This window comes from Falco peregrinus, chromosome 4 (assembly GCF_023634155.1).
Source record: "Falco peregrinus isolate bFalPer1 chromosome 4, bFalPer1.pri, whole genome shotgun sequence".
Lineage (NCBI taxonomy): Eukaryota > Metazoa > Chordata > Aves > Falconiformes > Falconidae > Falco > Falco peregrinus.
In genome coordinates, this window is record NC_073724.1 from 46,304,194 (window position 1) to 46,309,962 (window position 5,769).

Genomic DNA, 5,769 nt, shown 5'->3' on the forward strand with positions numbered 1-5,769 from the left:
GGAAAAATAGAAATTGTTGCCAACACTAGCTTGGAGAGTGAGGACTGGCAAGAGGGAATAGTAAGGGAGGCCACAGCCAGAATCAGACCTTGCTGCTCAGCAAGATTTGACCAACCCAAGCTGGAAGTGGGATGTTACTGCAGGAGGTAGGGAAGGAACTGAGAGCCGAGCTAACCAGCTTCCCAGAAAAAAGATGACTGTCAAATAGTAATACACTAGGAGTTAAATATTGCCTGCTCTGCTGTTTATCTACCTTCCTTTTTCTTCCATTAAGAAAACATTGCTTATTAAGTCAACTGAGTCATGTTTGCAAATGAAGAACATTGGCTTGCTGAGCACCAGAAAGCTTAGTTTTACTTTTCCCAAACTTCTGGATGGGCATGTGGGTTTAGAAGTGACCCCTAGGATTTTAACTCAGTCCTTGTTGCCAGTCAAGTCCAGACAGAAGGGTTATACAAGTAAGTGAAGTTTATTCGGTCTTTCCCTGCCCAAGGCTTCAAACAGCAACTTCAGCTTCTTTTTTACATCTAGGCTATGTGAGATCCTGTCAAAACAATTCACTAGTCTCTTTCTTGTGGTTTCCTCAGCCAAAAGCACAGCAAAACTGTCCATACTCAGCTCTGACCGCTTGCCCATGATTTGGTTTCAAGAAACTGCCAGCAAACAGGAGGCAGTGTCATGCTGAAATGTCGGCTTACCTGAGACCTGGCACAAGTGATCAACAAAAGGCTGACAAAGAAGCCATGGGAACCATCTGGAACAGGGCCAGATAGGGTACTATTTACTCAGTATGAATGAACTTTGGGTGAGGAGGTGTTGGGCTGTAGGCATTCTTCAGAGTGAAGCTACCAGGTGTCCTCCTCAGGGAGGACTGGTCAAATGCATCCTTTCAGGATGGCTTAGTATTTTCTCATTCAGTAAGATCAATCCTCTCCACCAGCAGTGGACTTGCAACACATTGTACATGGGCTGGAAAAAAAACCCAACAATTTTTATAGTGAAGGTACAGGAAAAGAGAGCTGCTCTTTGTTCCCAGCATGCTCTCAGCCCTCTCACTGCGCCTGAGGAACCTCACTTGGATTCCAGGCTCAGCAGTGCTTTCCCTGCAGGAAAGCTGTGGTTTGTGAAGCAGAGAAACCCCAACAGTCAGTGGGGGAACCCAATAAGTGGGCATATGGAGTTAGCTACATTAACTGCATTGTAGTGGGCAGTGCAGCCCTGTGCCAGGACCGAAAGGCAGCCTTCTGCCCAGTCAAATGGCAGTGCTTGCTCCAAGCTGCTTCTGTGTCCCCAGTGTGGTTCTGGGACTCCTTTTCCCCATGTTACACTGCCTGGATGTTGAAGTACAGGCCAGGGTATACTGTGAAGTTCAGCCACCATTCTGCTACTAAGAATGCCCCTTGTAGCCTTTCCTCCGGCGCCAGATTCCTCTGACACACAGGAGGAAAGTTCTTGGCTATCACTCCCTGCAAGCTGAGGCAAGCTCTTGAACCAGCGGTGTATCACTCCCACTCCACCTTTGTCTGCCACCAGTCAAGTGATTTAGCCCTGTATCTCAGATTCACCCAGGCTGGTTTCACCCCTATCTCACATTTGGATTTAGTCCCCAGGAGACACATAATGAAGTTTGGAGGCTTTGCTATTTATTCAGTTCCTCACTGTTTGCTGTGCTGACAGCTGGCGTCACTGCCGTGTTTGAAATCTTGGCTCCTGAAGTAGTAGCCCCGTTTCTTTTCTGCACCTTGACAATGTGAATGCAGGAGATTGCCTCTGTGCTGCTGTTAGCAGTGTCTGTGCTTAATCCCAAAGTTTGCATACACATTTGAAATTCTCCTGTTCAAGCAGCGATAGCACTCAGCTGATGTGTTTGCTCGGGCAGAGAAAAGGCTTCAGACATTGGTGACTCTTATTATTAGAGTGGCACAAAGCAACCCATGGAAAACAAAAAGGCTCGTCACCAAATGTCAAAATGCAGATCTCTAAAGTGAAATTGGATGTGGAATTTATTCTCTGGGTAGTGAAGAAAGGCCAAGGATTTATAAGGCAGGGGCTGGGATGTTTTGTTCAATCAGAGAAATTGTGCGTGAAGGGGGTTTGACAAGCTTTGCAGACAGAGGCTTTGGTACCCAGAAGATCCTGTTTGACCACAATGGCAACCCATGTGTTGGTTAATATTCTTACCACTGCAATTATTTCAAATGGCTTTCTAGCAGCTGCTTCTCCAGCCATGCCTGCAAAACCACGGACTCCAACAGGTAAGGTCTGCTTTAGTGCAGGATCCCAGTGCTGTTCTGTGGTACATCTCGGTAGGATACCAGTCTCCTATTACGGCTGTAATTGCTAAGTGTGCTGGTTGGAAGGATGAGTTGACACACCTAAGTAAAAAGAATGACGAGAAGATTTTTTATTATGGTAGGAATTACTAAGATAAAAGGCAAGATATTCTCAGCTGGAGTAACTCTCATAGCTCCACTGAAGAAATTGACTTGCCAAAGATGTTGCATTCCTTTTAATAAACCCTTTTTATTATTTAATATTTTTTCTTTTCAATTAAATAATGTAATTATTTATTATACTTTAATAATATAACTATCTAATTACATTTATTTATAATTATTGATTCATAATCCCTTTTTATTTTGTGTATTAAAGCTGTGTACTTTACAGCAAACTCTACCATTGAGCTGAACTGTACTAGAGATCTGCATTTTCAGTAAGTGCCAGGCTACCTTTTTGAGTTAAACAGATGTAAAAAGAAAAATTAGTGTTAATCCAGCCAAACTGTGTGTACAGTTTTACACACAACACTGAAGAAGAACATAATGCTGCTTTTTTTTTTCCCCAACCAAGCTCAGAATCAGATGTCATTGGAGATCCCTGTAGCAGATGAACAAGAAAGGATCCTGAAATTTTTGTTGTTTTATGAAGCACAGAAAAGTGCCATTCCCATAGCAGACCCTAAAATCAGTGGAATGAAAGCTAACTGCCAGAAAGTAATTGGTGTGGAAATTTGCAAATCTGCTACTGGTTCTGCAGAGGCAAGGTGTTGTATATAGCTGATTCTGTGTATGTCTTTTTCTATAACGTATGTAAAAGCTGGCGAACAAGAAGTGCTAGGTACCTTTTTGAATGGGGTAAGAATCTTCCTTGTTTCCTTAACTTTTGTTTTTAAATCTGTTTTTCTAAGGAAGGGGTACCTGTATGTTTGTTTGTGTGTTATGGGAACATTTTTTGGGAAGGAAAGTTGAAACAAGAAAATCGTCTCTGCTGAAAGGTCTTATAAGCATGCAAGTTTTCAGAGTGCTGGAGATATTTCTCTATGACAAAATTTAAAAATGGAGAGGAGAGCAAGCTGTAAAAAAACTTACTGCAAGCAATATGTCGTTGCGGATGCTTTTTTAATATTTTAAGGGCACCTGATTTGTTAATGTTCGTTCTGTATGTTTTACTTGTAATACTTGTAATTTACTTGCCATGTCATTCAGCACTTGTGACACAGCATGAGTCAAATATTGGAGAGATAATGATCATATCTTCAGGGCAGAGGTCATGTGGTCATGTTTCAGTATAACTGGAAGCAATAACACACTCAGGGAGGTGGAGGGATTTAAATAAGAAACAAACCCACAAGCCACAGAATTTCCATTTACTTCTATTTGGACCAGTGATCTTTTGCTTTTAAATCTTAGAAGAGGCTAAATAATTTCTTTTACTAACACTTGTAGGTTATGTTCCAGCTTCAGAGGGTGAATGCTATATAAACTGATTCATGTACACCATAGCATCATGCTATAAACAAGTTTCCTCACTATATTTTAGTATGCCAGATCTACCATCGGCCTGGTTAAACAAGGATCTCACTTCAATCATAAACTTAATATAGGTTCAATATTTGTCCATAGTTCTCCCATAAAACTTCCACAAAATAACAGGGAATCCGTTTTAACTTAATGAGAGCTGGAAGTGTGCAAATGGGAACAAAGAACAGGATTTATGTGCGTAGCTGACAAACTTGTTATTAACTGGACATGTTTAAATGAAGAACATAAGCCCGTGAGCACTGAATGCTGCTCCAAATCATGGCATGAATGTTCTGCTATAAGAACCAGCGTTAAATTATAGTAGTCCATAAACAACATAAATTCTGTGCAACAAAACCATGCAGCTAATCCCAAACAAAGAAGAGAGAGATTTGCAGCTTTCCCAGGTCAAATTTGGTAGATATCTCAGCACAATAGAATTTTTTCTGAATTTTAGACCTTGTCTGTAGGCATCTAAAAACCCTCTCCACTCTGCAGTCAGCTGAATTAGACTGTGGCGACACTTGTCACTGACAGAGCTGCCACAGTGCGTGGTCGGATTTTCTATCAGAGGTGTATCTTGTGAGTGGGCAGCTCTGTCTGAATCAATCTGGGTTTATGCTTGTGTAACCCACGTCATCTGACCTAGGTATTTCTGTACCAGGACAATTTCAAAGATCCCATCAGAGCATAGAATTGCTTTCCTGGAGACTCAGGACAGCCACGTGTATCTTGAAAGGCAGCTTTTGCGTAAGTGGGAGAAATGGGTGAGGTTTTACAAGTAGCAATGCAACAGGTTCAGCACAGAATAATATAGTTAACCTCCCCCCAGGCTCTACTTTCTGTTCATTGCCCTCCAATTTAGAGTTTGCTTTGCAGTACACTGTGGGCAGGTTTCTGTCAGGTACATCTATGTTGTTTCAAAAGCTGCATTTTAAGTAATATTGTTTGTGAAATTGGACAATTGCATACTCACTGAGTAGACCATTTACACCCATGTGATGTACTGGTAAGTAAATAGTGAGTACACTCCACAGTCTAGCAAATTTGAAAAGTTGGTTATATACTATTGCATTATTTGCTTCTTGTTCCCAGCTTTGGTCCCCTTTGAGTTATCTTCAGGGAAAGGGAAAGTTGTAACTCTTTCCTAAACCGGAACTTTCATCTCCTCAAGGACTCTTTGAGGATTTGGGTAAAATGTTCTCATTAAACTAACTTCAGGATAGAAACCAAGCATCTTGTTTGTGCAGTTTCTGTAAAGCCTGAAGCATGCCAAAACAGGGAGCACCACCTGAAACCACTGCAGGAGAGTAACTCAGCAGGTGCTGTGTGGCACTGAGATTGAGTATCCTTCTCTCTCGGTATCTTTGAAATTTGAAATCTCAGACATACCAAGCATATGTTGGGTCTGGAAATCTCATCAAAAAAACTCTGCTAGGCACACAGGTATATAACAAGGACCACCGAGCTTTCCAAGTCTGAGCTCTCTTCACCCAGCCAGCAACAAGCACGTATGTTCTGGGACTGCTTACGCTGGCTTTGCTAGACTTTTATTCCAGCAGACATTATTTTTACCCTTTGTCTGTCATTCAGAAGCATTTTGTGCCTTTGTGCATAACATTGTGTCTAGATAATTGTGACATCTCTTAAAAAGGAGTTTAAGCTCTAAATATTTGCCTCTGTATGTCTGATTGGTTTTTCTTCAGTCTTTTGTTGTCTGCTGTGTATCTTGGTGGTTCTGGCTGAAGGTGGCAAGGCAGTGTTCATCCACTTGCTAACCCAGGTTGGTGTGGCCACGCTTCTCTAGGCAGAGAGGGGTAGGGATGCATTTGCCCAGCACACACCTGATACTGCTCTTCTCAGGTCCACTGTCCGCAAACAAACGTGTTGACTGAGCACCTCAAATATAAGTATGCACTTCGCTGCCTTTTTCCTGGCTACCCTGTTGCCTACTGTTCCTGAGTTAGGG